General features: G+C 50.6%; 1 protein-coding gene across 1 annotated transcript in view; it reads left to right on the top strand.

Annotated features, from left to right (window-relative positions):
* Positions 1 to 703: 703 nt before the first annotated feature.
* The window catches only part of BCORL1 (BCL6 corepressor like 1), a 102,146-nt gene continuing 88,447 nt past the window's right edge, over positions 704 to 14,402 (top strand). Inside the window, exon 1 of the mRNA XM_088475581.1 lies at positions 704 to 782. The gene's annotated coding sequence lies outside the window, so the exon portion shown is untranslated. The remainder of the gene's footprint in view (positions 783 to 14,402) is intronic.

Genomic DNA, 14,402 nt, shown 5'->3' with positions numbered 1-14,402 from the left:
TGACAAATGCGCAGTCGGACCATAATCGCACGACAGCATAAACTTCGGCATAGCCGACTGTACAGTGCTGCATGAAATATTGGCCCTGTACATAATAATATTAATGATCCGTCAGAGGGCCTGATTCAGTTGTGAATGCAATGTCGATGTCGGACGGAAGCAGCGTTTTAAGTCTGCGTATGCATATGAATCGCGTTGCGAATGCATCCTGATGGTTACTGTCTGAAAGCCGCAGAAGTAATTTAAACGCAGAGAGAGGCAATTTTAGTGGGCTTTCCTGGGTGGTAACGGGGTGGAGGGAGTGAGGCTAACCAGACGTGAGCGCAGTTGCACTGATTTTGGTCTCCATGTTTTGACAGACATTCTGCGCCTCCATAGTGCTGGCGCAATGTTCGATGGTACGTCTTAATACGCAAAGCGGCTTATTAGCGCCGCAGCCAGTGAACGTCTGTACAAGTCCCATTGGCTGCAGCATTGGCTTAAAGTTGCAGTCACGCTATGGAATTAGACGCAGTGGAGGCTGCAATGGCGTCTGCCTCTGAATCGGAACCAGTCTCCTGTGCTAAAGCCTTGCGTGCAACCATCCTATATGTGGTATACACTGTCTCTGTGGAGTACTCGTATTATAGAGGTTGTATCGGTGACGTTTGCCGTGTACATTCTGACATACGTGTCCATTCATTCTTCCAGTTGGGTCTGTGAGCTCGGGCTCCAGGATTTGGTGAAACACTTGCTGAATTGCTGAGAACGTCTTATCCAGGGACAGCTGAAGTCATAAAAAGGTGAGCGCTATGCTATGTACTGTGACTCACTAATACAGGTGTGGCAAATGATCACAGCTAATTACATAAGCAGGTGATATAAACTGCTTACGGTCTATGTGTACTGGTTATCCACTATTACATTCCCCATAGATTCCTGATACTTCAATTTTAAATCCAGCTTTCCCAGCCCCCCCCCCCCCACACTTTTCACATCTACTGTGTTTAATGTCAAGAACCATCGGGTCCATATTTACTGGATTAATTTTACAGTAGGGGAAATGGGTTGCTTAGGGTCCTATGTGGGATCAGCGCAGTTTTCCCTCTTCGGTCGTCTTCCTAGTCCGCAGAGCATTCGCACTGTCTGTAAGAGGGGTTGCCCGTGATTTTATAGTGCTGTGTCTACGCTTTGTGCTCTGGACATCCATCGGGCTGTATTAGGAACACGTCCTATGGTTGGGTTATGTTTGAGTCCAGTACTGATGGTTCCCCTAAACTAGAGATTTTCAACCTTTCTGAACTCGCGGCACACCGAACAAATTTTTATAAGTACCAAGGCACACCATCTGTCCCCCATGAAGAAAAACACGCACATTGGTCTCCACGGGTGAAAATAAAGCACATTTATTGGCCTCCACGGAAACCAACAAAGCAAAAATAAAACACATTGGCCCCCATTTAAACAAAAAAAAAAACAATCACACTGGCCCCCACAGAAGGGAAAATAATACACATGGTCCCCACATAAAAACACAATCACACTGGCCCCCACAGAAGGGAAAATAATACACATGGTCCCCACATAAAAACACAATTACACTGGTACCTCCAGAAAGCAAAATAAAACAAACTGGCCCACAAATGAAAAAAATTAAAAAATTACGCTATCCAGAAAGCAAAATAATACACATTGCCCCCACATAAAAAAAAAAACACATTTACACTAGCCCCCACAGACAGCTAAATAATACACATTGCCCCCACATAAAAAAAAACATATTTACAATGCCCCCCACAGCAACATAATACATATAGGGGGTCATTCAGACCAGGTCGTTAGCGCCGATGCGCTCGGACCGGGTCGATGGCCCCCCACAGAGCATGCGCATGATGGCGCCGGCGCCGTCGTGTGCACGCGTGAGACCCGCTACGACCGACAGCGCCGGTCGTAGCGGGTCTCGATCCAAAGGGGGCGAGCTGTCGATGTTGATTGACAGCTCGCCCCGTTTGGAAGGCGGGCCGTGGGGGTGGCAGCCCAAACGGAGGCGTTCCCATGGGAACGCCTACCGTTTGGGGGCGGCCCCACTGACATCACAAGTGATGTCAGTGGAGAGCTTCCGGCTCAGACAGAGCCGAAAGCTCTCTGGGGCTTACGACAAGGGAGACCCTACCCTAGGGTCTCGTCGTAAGCCCCGATGGTCGCGATGGTCTTGACCATCGCGACCATCACCTTAGGCGGTCGTAAGGCTGTGGGTGTTAACCCACAGCCTTACCACCGCAAAGGAGGACCTCTTGAAAATTCAAGAGGTCCTCCCCTCATTCAGACCGGCCGCACGCTCTGTGCGACCGGCTCTGAATGAGGTCCATAGACCCCATACCTGGAGCACCTTATCCCTCGGTAGCGTTACTGGGCAGATCCTTCAGTCCCTCAGCGCTGGTTGGTGCAGGCTTGCAGCCGTCACATTCACTGCTCATCAGCAGTGTGAAGTACTGTGCAGGCGGGACAGCGACGCGGCGTGCGTGACCTATGATGTCACGCCGCCGCGTCTCCATTGGTATGGCCCGGGCAGCGGCCGAGCAACGTGGAAGTGCTCAGCGCTGACTCGGCACAAAGGGAAATAAATAGATAGAGCTGTGGGCGACATCTCCCGGCGGCACACTAGTTGAAAACCGCTGCCCTAGACTGTTCCACATACATTATTGACATTGATGCTATTGTGCCCATAGAACTGATTCTCTGTAAAATAAAACCATGTGCTTATACAGGGCCTGATTCAGAGAGGTAAGAGAACCCGATGGTTAGCCCTCATCTCTGTTGGTAAGTGGTCTGCGCTAGTGTAGGAATCGTTCTATGTTTGTGTATAACAGGTCCTACAATACCGCACAGAGGGCCTAATGCAGATTTCTGATGTTCGGGAATCTGCGCAGGCGCCAGACCCAGACACGTTGTGTGCATGTGCAGAACGGTCTGCGAGCCCACTCGTAAACTGACAGCAGACTCAGTGATTGACAGTCTGCTGCCGTTTGGGGGAGTGGGCGGCGATGGCCTCCGCTTCCTGACGCGCCGCCGTTGAAAGGGAGGGAAGAGGCAGGATCTCCGTCGGCTGACGGAGATTTCCTGAACTCTTCCTCGCAGCTGCAGCGGCCGGCTGCGTGACCCCATGGGTCACCTTAGCCGGCTGATGGTCCGCAGAGCATCCGATGCTGCGTTGGACAACGCAGCTCGGATATGCAATTCGGCAGGGGGCGTGGTGCCTGCTTGCGAGCAGCTGAGCTATTCCGCCTGAAGCTGAATGAGGCCCAGAGTCCCCCAAGACCCTGCCTAATTGACTGGCAGAAGCGTTTTGGGGGGCGGGGATGGCCTGCGTCCCCTGAATCTGCGACCTCGCAAGCTGCCAGGAACCGGTCAGGCTGCGGCAAGCTTCAGTTACTGCAGCCTGGCCAAAGGGACAAGCATCGCGGGCGATGGTCTCGATTGTTCCGATGGTGATCCCAGGCTGCAACCTCGGTTGCAGCGCCGGGAATCGCCGATGCAGCATGGAGGTGTCTGTTTCCCAAGGACACCGCCTGCTGCATTTGCATTTGAGATGGACGTAATTGCACGGTCACTTGTGTGCGTCTGCGCAGTTCCGTCCATCCCTGAATCAGGCCCAGAGTCTTGTTAGTGAATCTGTGCATTGACGCTGAAAGAATGGCAACAGGGACAGCAATGGGGCTTGAAAGGCCACAAGCTAGAAAGTTCCCATCGTCTTTGCTGAAAGAGCCGCTTAGGAATGTTGTATCTGCTTTGCCCCCGGAGTATCTAGCACAGAACATACTGTCAGATGCTGCAAATAACTTCCCAGAGCTAAGAAGCAAAACACTCAGACAGAAGAGGGAAACGGGATAAAGTGCAGTCACTGGACAACACACCTAAACTAGGATCTGATAGTAGGGGTGTGTTATGACCGCGTGCCACCCCGCCCCGTGCCGCTGCCTGCACGTGGCAGACTGGCACTGCGCCAGAGTCCACTGTTATGCGCATTCCTCCGGGGAAATGGCACTGGCGAGATTTTTCTGGAGGTCTCTTTTGAGTTAGCCGCAGCCACTGCAATGGGGTAAGTATATTGAATAGGTGCAGAGCGTGTGGTGTGGGCCCCCCTGGACCACACACCCTGCACCCATTATTGATTCGGCCACTATCCTACAGAAACTCATTTTTCAGCATGCTGATTACATTTAGTATAGCGAGTGCGCAACATAATACACAACATAATACACAACATAATACACAACATAATACACAACATAATACACAACATAATACACAACATAATACAGGGGTTTATGTTGCAAGAATGGGCTGAACAAAGTCACTGTAAATGTTAGTGGTGCGACTTATCCCTGCCCTCTCAAGAAAATGGTATATATGAACTTTGCTTTATATAGAGGTGCATTTGACACCACAATCTTTGCACTTTAATGTAAAAGGTGAATCACAATTCATTTCTAGTTTTGATGAACCTGTTCCTTCCACAGTATTACTTTGCCTGTGGCTTCCTGCTGCCCCCATTCCCCTCCTCACATCAGGTCACATGCAGCCCTGTCCTCACTGACTCATCACTCATCTCCTGATATACTCTGTGCTGCTGGGGATTCTGCCCCTCCCACTGGCTTCCTGCTGCTTCCATTCCCTTCTCCCATTATTTCACTACCCCTGTCACAGAGCCGGCTCTAACTAGGCAAGATTTTGGATGGCGCCCCCTAGCAGATAATCCTACCACCAAGCTTAGTATTTATACACTTTTTATACCTTTTCAAACATGATACAAAATTTTCTCTTACCTCTTAGGTGTTCCTCCCCTTTCTTTATTTCCTCTAGAGGCTGGCGGAGTACACAGAATTGTGATTCATTTGCCCCCATTTTTATTACGATCTCTCTCTAGACACAGACACACACACTATAGATACATATTGACATATAGAGCCATATATCTAGAGCTATAGTACACACACACACACACACACACACACACACACCCATATATACAGCACACACACTGACCCAGTTACTGCCCACTTCACAGCACTCGCTGACACTCCTCACAGCACCACATACTGCCCACCCCACAGCACACCACCCCCAATCCAGCACCCCCCCATCCAGCACCCCTTTCCCAGCACAGCACTCCTCATCCAGCACCCCTCTCTCAGCACAACACCCCTCTCCAAGCACAACACCCCTAGCATCATCCAGCACCTCTCTCCCAGCACAACACCCCTCATACAGCACCTCTCATCCAGCACAGCACCATTAACCTCATCCAGCAACCCTCTCCCAGCACAGCACCCCTGGCCTCATCCAGTAACCCTCTCCCAGCACAGCACCCCTGGCCTCATCCAGCAACCCTCTCCCAGCACAGCACCCCCTGGCCTCATCCAGTAACCCTCTCCTAGCACATCACCCCTGGCCTCATCCAGTAACCCTCTCCTAGCACAGCACACCTGGCCTCATCCAGTAACCCTCTCCCAGCACATCACCCCTGGCCTCATCCAGTAACCCTCTCCTAGCACAGCACACCTGGCCTCATCCAGTAACCCTCTCCCAGCACAGCACCCCTGGCCTCATCCAGTAACCCTCTCCCAGCACATCACCCCTGGCCTCATCCAGCAACCCTCTCCCTGCACAGCACACCTGGCCTCATCCAGTAACCCTCTCCCAGCACAGCACCCCTGGCCTCATCCAGTAACCCTCTCCCAGCACATCACCCCTGGCCTCATCCAGCCACCCTCTCCCAGCACATCACCCCTGGCCTCATCCAGCCACCCTCTCCCAGCACATCACCCCTGGCCTCATCCAGCCACCCTCTCCCAGCACATCACCCCTGGCCTCATCCAGCCACCCTCTCCCAGCACATCACCCCTGGCCTCATCCAGCCACCCTCTCCCAGCACAGGACCCCTGGCCTCATCCAGCCACCCTCTCCCAGCACATCACCCCTGGCCTCATCCAGCAGTCCTTTTCAAGCACAGTCAGCACCTCTTAGTCAGATCCAGCAGCACACTTAGTCAGATCCAGTCCAGTGCCCTCTCCCAGCTGAGAGCTCAGCTAACTTACTTAGACAGACTCACTGTCATCTGTCTCTTCTCTTCAGCCAGGCCAAAGAGACAGTCAGGGCCAATTTTCCAGCTCCTGGGACGGTCCCTGCTGCTGTACTTGGTGGGTGCTGGGCAGCGGCGGGTGATGGAGGCGTGCCCTCCCGCTGCCATTTTACTTGTAGCCAGAATGAGCTTCTGTGCATGTGCAGAAGCTCATTCTGACTTCTGCCCGATCGGAGCTAAGCTCTGATATCGGTAGCAGGTAATCGCCGCACCCGGCCAGAGCTGTCACTATGCCGCAGCCACCGAGCTGCGGGATGCCCCTAAGGCATTCCAGATGCCCTAAGCATTTGCCTAGAATGCCTATGAGTAGGGCTGGCTTTGCGGCCTGCCACATACAGCCCTGGGCTTACACATCACTCATCTCCAGATATACTCTGTGCTACTTCGGGGCCCGGCTCCTCCCACTATTTAACTTTCAGTGTTTGGCTTCCTGCTGCTTCCATTCACCTCCTCACATGTCACAGCCTCTGTCACTTTCAGTCCTGTCATCACTGACACAGCACTCATCTCCTGATACACTCTGTGCTGCTGTGAAGGATTTTCTGCCCCTGGGTAATTCAAAACTGAGCTTGGAAAGGACCCCCCTAGTCAAACTCGCCTTAAACTTTACAAATAGCTTTTGGATTTGGTTCCTGAATTCTACATCAATTTGACATAACTAACCTGGAAACTATTACAATGGGCACCAATAACTTAGTGTGATACTGCTAAAAACAGACGTAAAAACTATGTGGTTATAATTATCTATCTATCTATCTATCTATCTATCTATCTATCTATCTATCTATCTATCTATCTATCTATCTATAGCCACTGGGAATCTGTTACACTAGGGGGATCTATTGTCGCTGGGGGGTGGAAGATACCGTTACAGTGGGGGCCTATGGATACGTTGGGGTACAAGACACCCCCTAGGCATATTTTTGTTTCAATTAAATATGTACATTTTTAAAAACATGCTCTAAACTTAATTGACCGAAAAAAACCAAACAATTTCTAATCTTTGAAACAAATTCGCCAGATGAGTGTTAAAAGTAAAGATGTCAGTACTGTATAAATGTATCATCTGTGATCCTTATGTTTATATTTGGTCATTTTAATTTTGGATCTGCTTCTGTTACAATGTACATTCACAAAACAAAGTTTTCCTCTCAGTATCAGTCCATGTTGACGTAGTCAAAGGTAGGGTGCCGTGTGTTAGGTAGGGTGCCGTGTGTTAGGTAGGGTGCAATGTGTTAGGTAGGGTGCCGTGTGTTAGGTAGGGTGCCGTGTGTTAGGTAGGGTGCAGTGTGTTAGGTAGGGTGCCGTGTGTTAGGTAGGGTGCCGTGTGTTAGGTAGGGTGCAGTGTGTTAGGTAGGGTGCAGTGTGTTAGGTAGGGTGCCGTGTGTTAGGTAGGGTGCCGTGTGTTAGGTAAGGTGCAGTGTGTTAGGTAGGGTGCAGTGTGTTAGGTAGAGTGCAGTGTGTTAGGTAGAGTGCAGTGTGTTAGGTAAGGTGCAGTGTGTTAGGTAGAGTGCAGTGTGTTAGGTAGAGTGCAGTGTGTTAGGTAGGGTGCAGTGTGTTAGGTAGGCTGTATTGTGTTAGGTAGGGTGCAGTGTGTTATGTAGGCTACAGTGTGTTACGTAGGTTGCCTGGTTGGTACGTTGGGTGCAGTGTGGTATGTACTGTACAGTGTGGTACATAGGATGCAGTGTGTTACATAGTGTGTAGTGAGTAGAGTGTAATGTATTACTTGGGTGTAGTGTGGTACGTAGGATGCAGTGTGTTACATGGTGTGTAGTGAGTAGAGTGTAATGTATTACTTGGGTGTAGTGTGTTACATACGGTGTAGGGTGGAGTGTGGTATGTACTGTACAGTGTGGTACATGGGGTGCAGTATAGTATATAAGGTGTAGTGTGGTACATAATGTAGAGTGTAGTGTGGTACATATGGTGTAGGGTGTAGTGTGGTGCGTAGGATGCAGTGTGTTACATAATGTGCAGTGTTGTACATACAGTGTAGGGTGCAGTGTGGTCTGTACTGTACAGTGTGGTACGTAGGGTGTAGTGTGGTGCGTAGGATGCAGTGTGTTACATAATGTGCAGTGTGGTACATACAGTGTAGAGTGCAGTGTGGTATGTACTGTAGAGTGTGGTACATAGGGTGCAGTATAGTATATAAGGTGTAGTGTTGTACATAGGATGCAGTGTGTTACATAATGTGCAGTGTGGTACATACAGTGTAGGGTGCAGTGTGGTATGTACAGTGTGGTACGTAGGATGCAGTGTGTTACATGGTGTGCAGTGTAGTAAGTAGAGTGTAGTTGGTACATACGGTGTAGGGTGCATGGTGGTATGTACTGTACAGTGTGGTACATAGGGTGCAGTGTAGTATATAAGGTGTAGTGTGTTACGTAGGATGCAGTGTGTTACATGGTGTGCAGTGTAGTAAGTAGAGTGTAGTTGGTACATACGGTGTAGGGTGCATGGTGGTATGTACTGTGCACTGTACTATGTACAGCGAACAGACGGAACGGACCTAAACCCTGACAGATAACAGCTCTATGCCGTCCCCCTTCTAGGGAGGTGACATTGCTGCAAGTCCCAGCACCTCCCTCCTCCTCTCAGCTGCTTCTCCTTCCCTCTCTGCAGCCTGGGGCAGCTCTCTGGAAGCTGCTGGGAGGAGGCTGCCCAGCACTGAGCCCACAGCAGAGGGATGAGGGGGAGAGAGCTGCAGAGGGAGGGGGAGTCCCTGGTGAGTGTTGCAGGTCTTTGGCATCAGGATTGGAGAGGCAGGAGCCTGGGGGGGGGGGGGGGGGGAAACAAGTGACAGGCGGCATCCTGGGCAGTGTGGCAGTTTCTGGTCATGGTTATGCTGGTTCTTGCGCCGCCTTAGATAGGAGCAGAGAGGGGAAGCGGCCGAGGAAGTGAGAGGTTGGTCCCAAAACAAGGGGAACGGCAGAAGTGACAAAATAAAAAACTAGGGGACAGTTGGAGCAGGCTCTGGATCATGGGGCAATAAGCTGTAGGCCTCTTAGAGATCCGAACCTGAGAACACAAGTTCTTACCACCTACGTGTACAGTATGTACAGTACATTCACTCCTAGTCCTCGAGACAGAGGTACGCACATTGTGGCACGCAGTAAAGGGGGCCATGTGTGAACCAAAGCTGCTCGTGGCAAGACGTGTGACTGTACGTGACGGGTTAGTCTCAAAGTTAGGAGCTCTGCAATGTCGGCTGCCTGCAAGGAGAGGATACGCTCTGCACGTTGCGTGAAATGAGGGGGCAGTGTATGTGATGGATGCTAATTGCAGTTTTAATGCTCTGAACGTGACAGGTGCTGCAGCATTAGGGCTGTGTGTGACAGGTGTTGCGGGTAGGGGCACGGCTGTGTGTAATGTAGATTACTGTGACTGCTGTGCTGAGAGAGTGCTGTGCAGAACGTAGCCCTCTCCGTGACTGTAGGCTGTGTGACGGGTGCTGTTTACAGCATGGGAAGCGTGCTGCTGGCAGTGTGATGGCAGACCCCTGATGCAGGCGGCGCACGCAAGTAGTATGGTATCTAAGCCGTCCCTGAAACGCTCTGCAGCAGAGGACGGCAACCTGTGGCTGCTATGGAACTACAAGGTCTGTACAGTTACTGCTGAGGGGCTCAGCATTATTTTATGATCCTATAACATTAATAAATACATCCAGGTCTAATATATAATTTCTAAAGTGTTTCCCCCAGGAAGAATATAAATGAAACACGTAAAGAAACAGGTCATATTTATCATCAGGTTTTTGACTCCATAATTAGAATTTTGAAATAAGAAATTAAGGGGTCTAGTTACTAAGCAGTGTTAGGAGACAGAGTGAAAGATGATAAGAAAGTGATAAGGTACCAGCCAATCAGCTCCCAACTGTCATTTTTCAAACACAGCCTGTGAGATGGCAGTTAGGAGCTGATTGGCTGGTACCTTATCACTTTTCACTCTGTCTCCTAACACTGCTTAGTAAATAGACCCCTAAGTACCGCAGGGATTCATCATTCATTACATCCAGGCAGTGCCCTTTGCCCGGAACAGGGCCCTTTGCTGCCCTGTTCCGGGCCCCACCCCCAAACCCATGACGCCATGACCAGGGGGTGGAGCCGCCAGCTCCGGCAAGTAGAGCATTGCGGGCTGCTCCGCAGGGTGTCTGAAAGGAGAGGTTCTTGGACGCTCCGGGTGGCTCCTCTGTGCTGTTCCAGTCACCCTGCTAACCACGTGCAGGTGCCGCAGGGCAGCGACGGTGCCGCCCACAGGGTCCCGCGCTCTGTACGGCGGCACCAGTCGCACACCCGTAGTTACCGCCCTGCATCCAGGGACTGGGGCTTGGATAGTGTAAAATCATAGTGACCACCTTAGCGATCCCTTTACTTATAGTTTCCGGGGGGCCGGCGCGCAACTGCACATGTTCGGTCAAGGGTAATTGGTGAGTACCAGGGAGGGGTACTGATCCTGAGCTCTCAGCATTTAGGGCCCCGATGCAGAGTTGGTGACAGAATGGGCGTATAAGCGCACGTAAAATTAGCGTGCTTATAGAACACATTCGCCATTGGGGATCATTTCATTCACTAAAATCTCTCTGAGCAGGAAAACTACTCCCCGTCTCTCATATGCAAAGAAGAACCCAATAAAAAATATCTTAAACAGAAAAGCAGCAATCTGTGCCAGCGGGGTGTTTGCTCTCGGCTTATTACAAGTAGCCCGCCAGTGTTGGCCATCATCGTCACACCTGCCCCTGACCAGCAGCAAATAATACACCTATCCCAGGTGTCTATGCGGTTTTCTTTCATGATCTGCGTGTGCTCGCAGTACGGTGTAGATACACCCTTACTGTACTTGGTTTACTGTAGAATGCCACCAATCTGCTGGCCTGTTCCGCCAAACCAGGCACAGGCGGACGTGAGTGGCAGTATCCCCAAATCTGCATAGGTGCATCTATGTGCGCGAGCTGTTCTGGGCATGCTCAGTACGAAGTAACGCAAGCTACACTCCGCTATGTGGTGTAGTGGTCCCTCTGCATCAGCCCCTAAGATCAGGTTATTGTCGGACACTGGTATAATCACACACACATATTGGGCCACCTGTTGGCTGTTTTGCCCCGTGAATGTGCCGCTGTACCCTTGATTGCAGTGAACTTGAATTTTGAGGAGGGAGAAGATGCCCCTGGAATAGGGTCTACGATACGATAAGTGATTGTTCTCAGGTGGTGCTAAATAGGCAGTAGTAGTATGGGGCAGTGGTGAGCGTACCTGCCCCAAAGCAGGTTAGATTCTGACCAATCACCCTTTCTGTGTACAGTTTGTATGTTCTGTCCATAATTCTTTGTATTTCCTCCTTTGCTCAAAAGACATATGGGTACATTTATTGGCTTCAGATTAAAACTGACCTTCGTGTGTGCGCCAGGGAAATTAGATTGCAAGCTCCACTGGCAAATTGTATTGTCTGTCTGAACAAAATATGATGGCACAATCTGGAATTTGTTGGCGAAATGCAAATAAAAGGGTTAGTGCCGAAGGCTGTGCTGTAGTAGCAGGTGGGACCGTGAAGTGGGCGAGCACCCCGATATGTGATTGTAACGTGGGACCGTGAAGTGGGAGAGCACCCAGATATGTGATTGTAACGTGGGACCGTGAAGTGGGCGAGAACCCGATATGTGATTGTAACATGGGACCGTGAAGTGGGCGAACACCCCGATATGTTGTTGTAACATGGGACCGTGAAGTGGGCGAGCACCCAGATATGTTATTGTAACATGGGACCGTGAAGTGGGCGAGCACCCCGATATGTGATTGTAACGCATGACCGTGAAGTGGGCGAGCACCCAGATATGTGATTGTAACATGGGACCGTGAAGTGGGCGAGCACCCCGATATGTTATTGTAACATGGGACCATGAAGTGGGCGAGCACCCCGATATGATATTGTAACATGGGACCCTGAAGTGGGCGAGCACCCAGATATGTGATTGTAAAGTGGGACCGTGAAGTGGGCGAGCACCCCGATATGTTGTTGTAACATGGGACCGTGAAGTGGGCGAGCACCCAGATATGTTATTGTAACATGGGACCATGAAGTGGGCGAGCACCCCGATATGTTATTGTAACATGGGACCGTGAAGTGGGCGAGCACCCCGATATGTTATTGTAACATGCGACCATGAAGTGGGCGAGAAACCTGATATGTTATCGTAATATGGGACCGTGAAGTGGGCGAGCACCCAGATATGTGATTGTAACATGGGACCGTGAAGTGGGCGAGCACCCCGATATGTGATTGTAACACAATGAAGCCGTAGAGGATCCACACGTTTTGAGGTTCATAAATGGTACCAAATGGGGTACATCTTGGTGTGGGGAGAGGGAGGAGTGTGTGTGTGTGTGGGGGGGTGATTAGCTCATAACCGTGTAAGCATGGAAAAATAACAATTGGAAAATACATCGTCGTTCACTCAGAATATTGCAGCCATGCAGGCTGGCAAACTTGAAAGGAAAGTAGGGATCATTTACTAACATTGGGGCTGAAGTATAGCTGCTTAGTGGTCACGTGCAAGTACGGGGCGATGCACAGTGGTATGCATTTTCATTGCATTTACCCATATGACAGAAGTGTGACTGGGTTATAATGGGGCGTTCCGGCATAGGCAAAGTTCAGTGAGGGCGTGCCGGCTGCGGACTATGCCGAGCCAGATGTAAGGGAAAATGCGCCTGTTTAGAAGCGCATCATTTGGAATTAGTATAAGGCAGGTGCATGTGCGCACCGATGATATAGCGGCAACCAGGCAGACACATAGGTGACGGGACGCCTATAACTCTGCATAGGGATGAATACGTATATTATTTACGCACACGCTTCTTTCCAGCGGAGTACACCACGTTTTCTTCCAATTCTGCATCAGGCTCTTTGTGTTTAGGTGCAAAATTTTGCCTGATTCTAAGTTACATGCTGCTACGAACGCTTTAGCGTTGTTTGCTGTAGTATCTGCGACTATATGCTACTGCTGGTATCAGCCCTTCCCCTGGTGTACAGCCGTGTGTCTGTGACTATATGCCAATGCCGGTATCAGTCCTTCCCCTGGTGTACAGCTGTGTGTATGTGACTATATACTACTGCTGGTATCAGCCCTTCCCCTGGTGTACAGCTGTGTGTATGTGACTATATGCTACTGCTGGTATCAGCCCTTCCCCTGGTGTACAGTCGTGTGTATGTGACTATATGCTACTGCTGGTATCAGCCCTTCCCCTGGTGTACAGCCGTGTGCCTGTGACTATATGCTACTGCTGGTATCAGCCCTTCCCCTGGTGTACAGCCCTGTGTCTGTGACTATATGCTAATGCTGGTATCAGCCCTTCCCCTGGTGTACAGCCGTGTGTCTGTGACTATATGCTAATGCTGGTATCAGTCCTTCCCCTGGTGTACAGCTGTGTGTCTGTGACTATGGGGCCCATTTATCAAAGGGAATTTCAGGTAAATTCCCCGAAAACAGCTGTTTTCGGGGGTTTACCCCAAATACTAAGTATCCCCCGGATGTATGAAGGAGGGACCGCAGCAGGTATCTCCGATACTTGCTGCGATCCCTCCTTTGCCGCCGGCAGCCGCCTCCCCCATAGATTTCTATGGGGGATGCGATGCTGCAAAATGTATCAATATCGGGAATGCAAAGCATTTCCGATATTGGCCCCAGCAGCTAACGCTATCTAAAGATAGCGTTAGCCGCTGTAGCCTATGGGGACTTACCGCATATCAGCTGGCGGAGTGATCTGCCAGATCCCTCCGCCGGCAATGGGTGCCACTCATGTGCAGTCCGCGGGACTGCGCATGCGCAGAAGCCCCGACTGCCCTCCGGAGACATCGCAGGGACGGGCTCTTTTCGGAGCCCTTCTCCCTGCATGTCCCGGATAATACATCCGGCAGATAGGATCGCATTTTGCAATGCGATCAGGGGCGGTACTGCATGCCCTGATCGCATTGCAAAATGCGATCATTAATAAATGGGCCCCTATATGCTAATGCTGGTATCAGCCCTTCCCCTGGTGTACAGCCGTGTGTCTGTGACTATATGCTAATGCTGGTATCAGCCCTTCCCCTGGTGTACAGCCGTGTGTATGTGACTATATGCTGATGCTGGTATCAGCCCTTCCCCTGGTGTACAGCCGTGTGTCTGTGACTATATGCTACTGCTGGTATCAGCCCTTCCCCTGGTGTACAGTCTTGTGTATGTGACTATATGCTACTGCTGGTATCAGCCTTTCCCCTGGTGTACAGCTGTGTGTCTGTG

This window comes from Taudactylus pleione, unplaced genomic scaffold (genome assembly GCF_031769625.1).
Source record: "Taudactylus pleione unplaced genomic scaffold, aTauple2 ptg000174l, whole genome shotgun sequence".
Taxonomy (NCBI): domain Eukaryota; kingdom Metazoa; phylum Chordata; class Amphibia; order Anura; family Myobatrachidae; genus Taudactylus; species Taudactylus pleione.
Note: the sequence above shows the minus strand (reverse complement) of the source record. Positions and strands in the feature narration are given on the sequence as shown.